At 39.9% G+C, this 12168-nt stretch overlaps 1 protein-coding gene across 8 annotated transcripts in view; it reads left to right on the plus strand.

Moving 5' to 3' along the window:
- The window catches only part of EBF1 (EBF transcription factor 1), a 274437-nt gene that overhangs the window by 155041 nt on the left and 107228 nt on the right, over positions 1-12168 (plus strand). The window lies entirely within an intron of this gene.

Below are 12168 nucleotides of genomic sequence, written 5' to 3' on the forward strand. Positions count from 1 at the left end.
CCAGCTCTGCTCCAGCTGACAGGCTGGGGCTGCTCCTGCCCTCCTGGGCTCCACCATGTTCCCCAGCAATGATCCAAGGAGATCCTCACTGTGGGATTCAGGCGTGTGCCTGTGCCTCTGGTGGCAGTGGACTGAGTCTTGTATTGGTAGTGCTTTGCTCTGTTGTCTCTCCAGAGGTCTGAGGGATCTCTGATGTTTTGGAAGGGAGGAGCCAGGCAGGTGTGGTGCAAGAAGGAAAAGGTGTTTGGAAGCTTAGCAGTGATTATGGATTATTATGGACATCCCTGCTCAGGGGAATGTCTGAGCACCACAGGTAACAGAAGAGGGGAAGATTGAAAGTTTACCTCTCAAAGGAAAGTGGGGATGAAGGCACATCTAGGATGAAGCCAAAAGGAACTGCCAGGAAAAAATAGAGCAAAAAGAAATGTTTCTGCAAAACAAACCATTTTGGTGAATAATAAATTCTTGAGAAAATATGTCTCTGCCTGAGCCCTTATTTTTCTTTATAATAAATCATTATAAAATAAACCTTGTGACATTCACCGTTCTCTACAATGGGCTGAATTGAAAAGAGCTGTGTTCTTTTCTGTATGATTTTGAGAGCCCTGAGGGTCCCTCAGAGAAAGAAACAACGTTATTGTCATGTAGATTTCTCTTCTTTTCTTCAAAATTTCAGAGATTCCATGAATCCCTTGCAACAGGGTAATTCTACTTTTTCCCTTTTTTAAGGCTTTCTCCAGCAGTGCCTGTGTGGTGGCTTTATTGGAATCTTCACCTTTCTTATGGAATTTTATAAGTTTTCAGAGCTAAGTGTGGCTGCTGTGACATGCAGACAGTACTAAGCTTTCATGTTAGCCCTCAGCTTACTTTTTTGTTTTTCCTGCTCATTTAGAGCTTAATATGTATGAAAGGAAAAAAAAAGAGAAATGATGAAGTTTGTTCTTATCTATTGTGTATTTTGTGGTAGTATCTGGTGGCCTCTGGTAGGTCAGATTTCTATACAAATGTTGCCCCACAAAATTTGTAACTGAAACGCCTAAAGATGGTAAATGAATGACAGGAGAGTGAGGAGAATGGGATTAAAAAAACAAGTGATGCGGGCGCCTTACTGCTGAACTACTGAAATAATTTGGTTTTGTTCAGGTACAGTGGTCTCAACTTCCCAGAGTCACTTGGAGGGAGGATTAGCACTGTATAATTTCTGAGTTAGGTGCTAGAATACAGTATTGCTCTTTGAGAAAATAACACCTTATTAGACAATTACCAAGTAAATTTTCTTTAGTGAAATTGTTAAAATATTTCATATCTTGGGGAGCTGACGTTGGACTATACTCTGAAACAGTTTCCTTCAGCACCAGGTAGTGCCCAGTTACATGGAGTGCAGGAGCAGCAATGCTCAGGCCTTTCAATGGAATTTTACAATCTCTTTTAGTCTAAAGGTATGAAGTGCCAAAAAACTGGCACATGACCTAGAAAAACAAATTGGTAAGTGTGGTTCTTTCACTGGTACTGCCTGTATAGACAGAATAATTTTCTTAGAGACATTTAAAGCCTATGAAATCCCCCTTTATATATCAGAAGTCTTTAAAAGTATCTAAGATTTTTTTTTTATGCCAACAATACATGAGAGAATCCTGGATGTGTGTGACACCTTTTAGAAAGTGTCTTTGTCTTTATCTATCCTTACAGTACCTGTGTGCTAGGGAAGTGTCATGATCCCTATTTTAAAGATGGGAACAGAAGACACAGAGAGATTTAAAAGTAGATTTATAAAGGTGTTTTGACTTCTAAAGGTGCAGTAAAATGTGCAGTAGGACTTTCAAGAGGGCTTAATTGCATCTTTAGCAGCTTAAAAGCAACTGGGCGGCTTACAAAGTATATGAAGCAGAGACAGGAATCTAGGTCTTCTGAGCCCTGGTCTAGTCCTTCAACCATTGGGTGGCCCTTCCAGGGAGGATTGATTTTGGAAAAAAAAGGATTACTTTATCCTTCACTGTTGTTCAGTATTGCTGCTTCAATGGACATGGAAGCATTGAGTTATGGTTGCTGGAAATAAGTGAAGAGTTTTCATTTATGAACTTTCTCAAGATGATGTTTTGACACACCGGAGGTTTTTCTCTAAGAGTTTTTTCATACTGGCAGACTCTCAGACATGATTCTTTCCCACAAATCTTCATTTTTCACAGGGCAAATAGGGGCAAAAAATTCAGAAAGAATATTCAGTCATGGTAGGATTCTTGGGGCTGTCCTGTGCAGGGCTAGGAGTTGGACTTCGATGATCCTTATGGATCTGTTCCAAATCAGAATATTCTATGATTCATTCAGATCTATCACTCCTAGACCGGCTGTGGGCTCATCACCAGTGCATTCACATCTCAGTTAAACTTTTCAAATTTTTGTGTGTGTTCCAGTATGTTTTGTTTCATAAGGAATGTGTTGCTGTAACAGGATACACTGATGTAAAAGAGACCATAAGAGTAAAACTGGCATTACTGTCAGGAAAGCTTTGTTACAAAGCCAAAACTGGGGTTCTGGTCTGTGCTTTGGTAAGAGTCAGCTTCCAAGGGTTGAGGAGCTCAGCTCTCAGAGGTCCTTTCCTTATCTGTCTTCTTCCTCTGCTGCTGACAAACCAGTTGAGCTCTATAAAAGCTGCTTCCAGTGACAACTTCCCTCCTGGCCACAGTGTGCATTTGCAACATGCAGTTTTATTACTGCATATAGTACTTTAATGCAGCTGTATGTAGATCCAGATGTCTTTCATCATTCCTGAACCTGCTCCAGCTGTAACCAAAGTAACCAAAAAGACACCGACATTTTCCCTGTTACCTTCCAATGCCTACATTTTTTGCAGGAAAATAGGAAGAAGGATATTAAAATATGCATGTATATCACATGCACATTTTTTTCTTCATGTACTCTGTTCCTTTGAGTTATTAAGTTACACATTATACATGCTGTTTAAAAAAAAATCAGTTTTGCTCAAGAAGTAGTAAAGAAACTATTGGTGCTCTGCCAGTCATCTGCAGTTTAGCATCACATTTTGCAATACAACTCTACGGTGTTTCATTTCTGTTTCAAGTTGTGGTTGGCTATGGAAGCACTAAGAATGGAAATATTACAGGTGTTCAGGCTAATTGTAAGTCAAACCAAAGATCTGGCCCCACTTGTATGTAGTATTCTATAAATGATAGTATCTGTAAACTTGCTTGGCTTAAACTAGTGCAAGTGAAATTGTAACATGATATATACAGTAGATGTGTTTTTGATAAAATTGCTGAAGATTTTTTATGCATTCCTATAATACTGTGTGGTATCTAGTGTTCATATATATGCATGTCTGAATAGATATAGGTTGATAAAATATAATGACCAGGCTGAAAAGTATTCTGCATTAAAATGCATGAAATATACCTGTAACAGCACTTTCAGGTGCACATTATCTACACCCTACACCATTTCCACACGCAGTGTGTGTGTACTTGTGTGCACACACGTGCCCACGTGTGCACGTGTAGCTCTGTCTTCTTGTGGTCCCCAGTGTGCAGTTTATAGTTTGGAGAGAAATCATCCTCCATCATTCGTCACTGCTGAGCTGCAGCAGACCAGGCCAGCACATCATTTGTTAACAGCGACAAAGCTGCGCTCATAAACGCCGACATGTTACATTAATTTATAGGCACTGAGTGACTTATTAAATGTGACGTGTGAAATATAACAGGGCCCGGTATGGATGATTAGGTTTTGGGCTTTGAATTGTTGACAAGGCAGGGGTAATGAATTGCGGGACACAAGCTAGTATGTTTCCCCCTCATTAGTCAGTATTAGCTGCATTAATAGTAATAATTGGATATATTCATCATTTAAAATGTTTTAATAAATGTTTGGACAGCACCTGATCTAGGCTGTCAAATATTAGACTGGAAGGTTTGTGATGGGAGAAAAATTATGCTGTTCCTTCTGCAGAGATTTATACAGCCTAAGGGGTGCCATTTGCCAACGTCCTGGAAGAGGTAACGGGTGGAGATAGTTTGGAAAAAGACAGTGCAACAAGAGAGAAACCAGCCTTTATTGCATTTCAGGAAGACATTTCCATTTCATTCTAAATACTTTTTGGTCCTGAGCTCAGGTCTCCAAGGCAAGGTCTCAACTGGTTATTTCTGGCCCCAAGCCAACCTCAGATTAGAACTTCACAAAAGGTGTGCATGTTGCCTTCTGAATTTCTGTTTCATTCCTTCCCTACTGCAGAGTGAATGTTGCCCAGAGCTCAGGAACTTTCCAATTTGGGGTTTTGGCTTGGAGTCATCATTACTTTGAGCTATTAACATATTTAAAATTCCAGAAATTTTTGTGCCTGGACAACTTAAAGGCATGTTGCTCTGTGGGATGAAGGCAGGGCATTTTTGTGGGTATTCTGCCAGCTCCCCTTCCGTTCTTGGTTTCTGTATCTCTAATGCATTATTGCCTATAATTCAATACAAAGATTCCTTTGATAAAGGAAAAGAAATATTTATTTTTTTCCTCATTATTTTGTGATCTTTGGAATTGGAATTTGAAAAATAACCTAAAAATGTTACCAAGGAATTCAGACAGGAATTCACTCTTACTTTAAAAGTGACATGTCAGTGAACATTCTAAATGACCGGATGGAGATCAAGAAGACCATGTCCAGTTGCAAAAAAAAAAAAAAAATCAGTCCCAAACTTGTGAGACATCAGTTTGCTGTAACGTGTTATGTAATGAAACCCATTTTTTAAAAGCAACCTTCAGGATATAAAAAAGCAACAGCACATGGAGTTATTGGCACTGCATCACTAGACTGACAATTTTTTATTTTAAAAGAAGAGTCCTCTAAGGAAAAGCCTCACTAGTGTGGGAAGCAGTGTTTGGTGACTCAGTAGGAGGTTTACTTCCCTTTCAGATGCTGCTGAAGAGGTGTCACACTAGGGAATGCTGCATTCCTGGAGGTGCTGTCTTTCAGGAGAGACACAAAGTCAAGTGTCTGACCACCTGTAGTTGTAATAAGTCCCAAGACACTTACTGAAAGGATGAAAGTTTTCTCCTCAGTGTCCTTGCTAGTTCCAGGTAGCTGCTTGTACTGAGCATTGGGAATCTTTAAGATGAAGGGATCTTCATGCTCTCCTAAATACAGTGAGCCAAAGCTCTTTATATTCATGAACTTACTCTGTGTAAAAAGTTTCTGGAGCGCTCAGAAGGTGTCAAGGCTAAAGCTGGCTGTAGATAGGCAACACTGCAGCTCCAGGGTGGCAGAAAAGCTTCACTGCAGGGGTTGGAACAGTGCAATAATTTTGCACTTGTTGCAGTTATTCTGCACAGTGGAAGAAATCTTTGAGGGTAGAAACGTGGTCATTCAGTTGTAATCAGAATGAGTCATACTTCCCAACTTGGAGTAATGTTATTTCATTTAATAGACACCAAAGTCACATAGAACTTGTATGTGATAGTGTACATTTCCTCCTGATTTTGAATCAAGCACTGAGCACTATATTGTCAGGGTTGTCTGTTAGTTGGTGGTTATTTTTGACAAGTTGTTGTGAGGGTATTTTAGCATGTTGTCTAACACATAAGTATCTGCTCATAAGTTTGTCACTGGGACTTCACATTATTTCTTCAAACTCCCTCTTGATTTTTATTTGGAGATTAAACAGGGGTTTAAAACTTAGGATCATAGAATCATTAGGGTTGGAAAAGATCTCCAAGATCATTGAGTCCAACCTTTGACTGAACACAATCCTGTCAAATAAACCACAGCACTGAGTGCCATGTCCAGTCCTTTCTTGAACACCTCCAGGGATGGTGACTCCACTGCCTCCCTGGACAGCCCCTTCCAATGCTTAACCACCCTTTCAGTGAAGAAATTCTTCCTGATGTCCAATCTGAACATTCCCTGGTGCAGCTTGAGGCCATTTCCTCTTGTCCTGTCACTTGTTGCCTTGGGGAAGAGGCTGATCCCTACCTTGTTCAACCTCCTTTTAGGTGCTAGTAGAGAGTGATGAAGTTTTCCGAAACCTGTGCTGGCTGGGCCTGATTGTCCCGTACATGACATGTAATCACATTCACAATAATTTGTTCCATAACCTTCCCTGGCACAGTGGTCAGGCTGACAGGCCTGTAGTTCCCCAGATCCTCCTTCTGACCCTTCTTGCAGATGGGAGTCACACTGGTCAACCCCCAGATGTGGGGGACCTCCCTGGTTAGCCAGGAAGGATAATAAATGATGGGGAGAGTGGCTTGGGGAGCTCTTCCACCAGTTCCCTCCGTACCCTAACTTGATATTGTATGTTCAGCTAATGAGGTTCATTAAGCCTTTAGGCACATGACTGTGGGTTTATTTCCTGAACTAGTTAGCTCTGGGCCTGGAGTCTCAACTCACTAGAAAAGATGAAAATTTGTGTTTTCTCTAGCTTTATATTAATATCTCTGAGATCAGACCCTGATCTTGTCATCACATTGTTTAGCCAGTCATCTGAAAGGCTTTCAGCCTTTTAATTAGTGAAATGTATGTATTATAGAAATGATAACATGTTTTAAGTTACCTATTATGCAATTATGTCTTTAGTGGAACTTTATCAGAGCTACAGACTTGAGTGAAAAGAGAACAATCAATATTCAGTACTCATGTCGAGTTCTTGATGAATTTAAACTACTGTCTAGTTAAAAAGATTTTGGATGAAATTTGCTGATGATGTTTCCATTACTGAGGAATTATTTTTCTTCCAGGGAGGTGATAGAGGGGGAGCAGCTGTAAGTTTTTTTCTGATGCTTTTTACTCTTTGCCAGTTGCCAGCACAATTGCTCTCAAAAGAAGAACAATAGAACATAAAATAGAACTAAAGAGTAAAAGGTTGTTAAGTTGCAAGTACTTCCTACTCCATTGAATTGTAACTTTCATTGGTAAGATGTAGATGAACAACAACTTTTATCTTTCTGCCCTGACTGCTTGGCAAGGTTCCTTAACTGCTCGTTGTAAACCTTTTTTCCATTGCTGATGCTGTCCTCTGCAGGAATACAGAAAAGTAATAATTCTGCAGTGCTGATATAGTACTTCGTAGACCCTCATGTTCTGTGTTTTGTGGATGTAAATCCTACTGATCACAGTTATCATCCCTGCTTTCACACAGAAAGGCATCTCAATGACACAACCAGACACCCAGGAAAACAGGAGAGATCCCAAGTCCTGACTGTGTTTTAACACACATGGAAGATGCCCATAGCTGTTCTCTGCTCCCCTGTGTAGGGTATCTAATGCTGTGCCTCTGTCCTTACAATGGCTTGGTTTGTTGAACTCTGTGCTAAATATGCTGTTTCTCATCATTCCAGCCAACTCATGTTTTTACCTTGCTCCAGTTCTAACTTGTCACCAGCATCCTGATCTGAATTCTACTCTAGTTTTGGGGTTTTGTCCTTCAGCTTGGGTACCCTCACTGGATGATAGTTTGAAGGGCAGAGAAAATATTCTTATTAGCTGGATCACCTTTCCCGACTGGTGCAAGAGATAACTTTGTAGCTATAGGCTACAATGCCTTTTCCACATCTCTCTGGCACAGAAGAGTGCATCAGCAAAAGTCTTTTTCCTACATATTCAAGGCTCATTGCTTTAAGAAAAGCTCTGAAGTACTTAATCCAAAACTTGTGATATGAGCAGATATGATTGGATTCTACATGTCTGCTGCCGAGGTCATTATTTCTAAGGTTAATTAAGCTCTTTCAATGTCATGTTAAAGGTAGGAGACATATGCAATATTTATTGATGACATTTCCAGCATTAGATATAGTGTGATCCTCTTGCCTAGCACATCAGAAACTCTCTTTTACCCTTCCTCTTTCAGTCTTTCCCCTCCAGTGGTGAATCCCAATGAATTTTACAGTGTCTGGTTGCTTGCCCCTACAGACACGAAAAGATCTGCAGGATTTTATACCTGAAGCCATTTCAGGATTCCCTGCAAGTACCCTTGGAATATCTTCTGTTGTTGAAGCACCGCGTGCACAACTCAAACAAAGCACCTCCGCCTTTCCACAAAACAGCCTTTTGCTTCCTTCCAGCACTCAAAATAGCCACTATACTCCGGATCCAGTGCTCATTGCCAGAGCTCCCTGCTGCAAAGGAAACGAAGGCTTTATTCTCTTAAATATCATGAAACAATGGGAACCCCTGGATGGAATGTCCAGCTTGTGGGCAGGAGCTGAAGGCAGCACTTGACTTTCTTCCACATTTTTCCACTTGATCTCTTCTTGTATAAATACAAATATACATTTGCTTTTTTTTTCTGGACAGCTAATTATAGACTTACACTACTAGTTTATTTAAAAGATTCCTTTTAATTGTTTTTTCCTTTTTTTTCAAGAGAACCAAAAAAGGTTATTACAAAAAGTAAAATCAGATCTCCTAGCAGCATCTCTTGTTAGACTGTTCTTTGTCACTTACTCTGACCAGGTTCCCAGTTTAGTTTAGTTTTTAATTTGTTAAAAGTTAGTTTTCAGTAACTTTAAGTTACTGTGAATTTTTTTCTCCCTCACATAAGGTCCTTCACTGCTGCTACTTTACTTGAAGCAAACACTTAATTTGTTCTTTGAAGCCCAAGTTGTCTTAGGAGGGGATGCAACCAATCTCTCACCATACTGACACTTCCCAAATACTTTTCTTTAATCACTGAGATGGGTCAGGTGAGGTAAGTTCCACCCAGCTTCACAGCAGGATTGTGTGAACAGGAGATTTACAGTCACATTTCTAAATTGTCCATCACTGTTGCAGTTCTCCTGAGGATTTAGTGATGCAAGAACTGAGACTGGAGTGTCAGTCCAGCAGTAAATCCCACAGTCTTGCAAGGTATATCTTGCGGGTGGTGATCCTGAGGCACTGGAGCAGCTGCAGCCGAGAGCCCCTGAGCTTGTCCACAGTCAGCATCTCGTGGTCACACTTCTGCACGTGTAAAGTTTCTGTTGCATTTCTCTGGGGCTGGAAACTCCTAGGGTTGTGTATTTTTAGTGTTTTTGAGACATGAATTAACTCAGTAACCACTTTCTTCATTTCTTATGTTCTTCTGATTCATTATTGGTGTACACTACACGTCATTGTAAACAAGAGGCCTAATGGCATCTTTCTTTGTTGTTTCTCGCTCTTCAGGCCATCAGTCCTGCACATAAATCTGGTGAAAAATAATTTCCATGTCAGTCTAAACAGACCTCTTGGCATTTTTTCTTCATTTTTTTTAACATAAAGGATTTTCCACTTAAAAAAAAATTAAAAAAAAATCTTGAGAACAAACCTGAGCAGATTCTGAGCCAGGTCTCAGGAGAGAACACTGTTGTTACACCATGTCTACATCTCGTGTAAGCATTCCAGGATGCATCTGTTCAGGTGGGGTTTGAGTAGCACTTCACGTCTGTTTGTGCAGAAACTTTTCTCAGTGCTTTAGAGGCTCAGACTCTGGCCAGAGGGTATAATGCACATGTCCTTTAAACAGCCTCACCCTCTGAGTTTTGCAGATTTGGGCGATAGCACTGGTATGTTGATGTTATTTAAGGATATTGTTGGTGTCAGGTTGTTTGAGGAATCATTGATTATTGTATTTGTGAGCAGATTGCACATCATTTTACAGGTGATTTGCATGTGCCCGATCCAGGGAAAGGTGGGAAATGTGTTTCCCACACGTGAAACATTCACCATGTGAATCTTTATAACTTTCTCAGGAAGCTGATGAAAGAAACATGTCATCAGCACCCTCAGCTCAAGGTGACACGTTTTAGGGTCCCATGCTTGCTGTGAGAAAAGCAGCTTCAGATGGCTGGATTAGCACTGCTCTCCAACACACCCTGACTTTGATACTGCTGCTGCTTTTTGGTGACCATGCTAAAGTTACAGGAGTTTACCTTGAGGTAGCAGGCAACCAAATACTCATATCGTGTTACAATAACAGTAATGCTGTTATCTGTCATCACTTACACTGAACAGAGGTTCTTTTAGGAAAAGTATGACTCTGGCAGGGCTGCTAATTCAGTGGCATTGTGTGAACTATGACGGACCACAGAGCTGGTTTATAGTTTTTTTCCAGTGACTGAAGTCTAATGTCTTTAGTAAAAATTAAAAATAGTTAACCTGCTTTTATGCCCTGGTATTTGAGGAGTGGAACAGGAGTGAAATAGGGGAAGAGTGAAGGAAAAGTGGTTAAACTGAAACAAATCGATAAAATATTGGGGGGTTTGCTAAATAAATCAGGATAAATTCTGTTGGTTGTGGAACTGTACTCACTTGATAATAAAATACTTCAATGCTGGAAAGTCTGTCACAATTTCAGCTAAAGCACTGGCCCATCAGCTCGTAAAGAGCAATCTGTGATTTAAAGTATGCAAAGAAAGGCAGAGCTGGGAGGTTTCTGTGCTGTATAAGCTGAGAGCTGAGCTGTGCACGGGGCTCGAGTGCTCCTCTGCTGATCTCACTGTGCTGTTTGTGTCAAGGTAAAGGGTGTGTGTACGTTCAGATATCTTGGATAGAGCTGCCATAAACCAAACACACGGTATATATTCTGCACACAGATGGTGTAAACTCCTTCCAACTTTTTTGGTTTTATGTGATATGAAGGTAGCTGCAGTTCAAATTTAATAAATTTTTAGGTAATGGAGCTGGGCACAAGTAAGGAGATATAGGAAAATTCAGATTTTTACTACTTTAAGGAAAAAAAAATATTAAAAAGTCAGACCTGGGGGCAAAATTAAATTACAGAAAACTGAGCACTCAAACCTGCCTCTGGACTATTCTTAATTCTGTTTCATGATGTTGTCTTTTGATGGTGTTATCTCTTTCTTTTCTTATTAAAAGTCTGGGAAAATAAACCAAAACAGTCTCTCTGGGATTTTAACTCACTCATGGGAGAAAATGCCAAACACACTTTCCCAAACTACTCTAAATTTCTCTGATGCATTATAACTCAGTATCAGAGAGCTGGAGAAGTCCAGAAGATGCAAGATGAAAAATTGATATGCTGTGCTTCACTGTGCAGAACACACAGACCTGAGGAAAAGTGACTGGGAACACTTGCTGAAGCGAGCAATGAGTAATTTAAGGCTGGTTTGGGCAGTCCTGCCTCCTGATTTGGTGATTATGTGGGTGCCTCCTCAGCTATTTGCTGTGCTGAGCTGAATATTTACTGTACTGATAACAGCAAACCCTGGTAGTGCTGGAGTCAGAGCAAGTTCACAAAAATAACGGAGGAGACTATTCTGTTTCTGTTATTATGGCACTGCCTGAAGAATCTCTGTCAACAGATTTCAACTGCTTGAGGCTTATTATCCTTGTCATGTTGCCTTTTTCTGGACCTTTTCTGCAGTTCAGGAAGAAGATATATATTCTCTAGTAAAATAAATAATTTTCCAGGCTTTGAGTCTAGGCTTTGTGTTTGTTTGTTTGTTTGTTTGTTTTGCAATCCAGTGAATTGTTTAACATCCCGAAAATGCAAAAAGCATGTCTGAATTTGCTTCCATTTTAAATCAGTGAGAACTCTGCATCCACAGAGGGCAGATTTAGGATTTTTTTTTCTTAATTAGGATATTTGACAACTCAAGAGGTTATGTTTAGAAGAGAGTTAGATGGCTGTATCTGGTGTTTAATTTCTCTTCTGCAGAATAAATTTCCTGTTGTAAAAATGCCACAAAAGGTAGCTACTGCTGTTTATTGACTAAAGAGCCAAGTAAAATCCAGCTGTGAACATGTGGGTAATAGGAGGTTTTCCCCATGCCTGTATTTGATTTCCATGTGCAGCCTCATGTTGGTAAATATCAGTCTCAATTATTCTTTTGTGAATAGGGTACCTGACATAATCAGTGAGTTGTATGTGAAAAGGTCTAAGGGGAAAAAAACCCTAAAACCCAAGAAAACCCCACTCCAAAATAGAAAACTGCAACAATAGGCTTGTTAGTAATATGAATTTTCATACCTTAAATACTAAGGAATTTCCCCCCCCCTCCTTTCTCTGCATTTATTAGTAGAGCTGGGTTAGTGTAGGAAATTCCATTATTTTGTCAATTTTTCTATGGCAAAGGGGAGTTAAAAAGTGCTTCTTAAAGTAAAGTTTTAAAATGCTGAAAAATTAAAGAAATTATTGTTCAAGAAAAAAATATTTTAACTTATTTTTTTAATAAGTTTGGAATTTTCCA

The sequence above is a fragment of the Neopelma chrysocephalum genome, unplaced genomic scaffold, assembly GCF_003984885.1.
Source record: "Neopelma chrysocephalum unplaced genomic scaffold, ASM398488v2 Primary Assembly neopelma1_63, whole genome shotgun sequence".
NCBI classification, from domain to species: domain Eukaryota; kingdom Metazoa; phylum Chordata; class Aves; order Passeriformes; family Pipridae; genus Neopelma; species Neopelma chrysocephalum.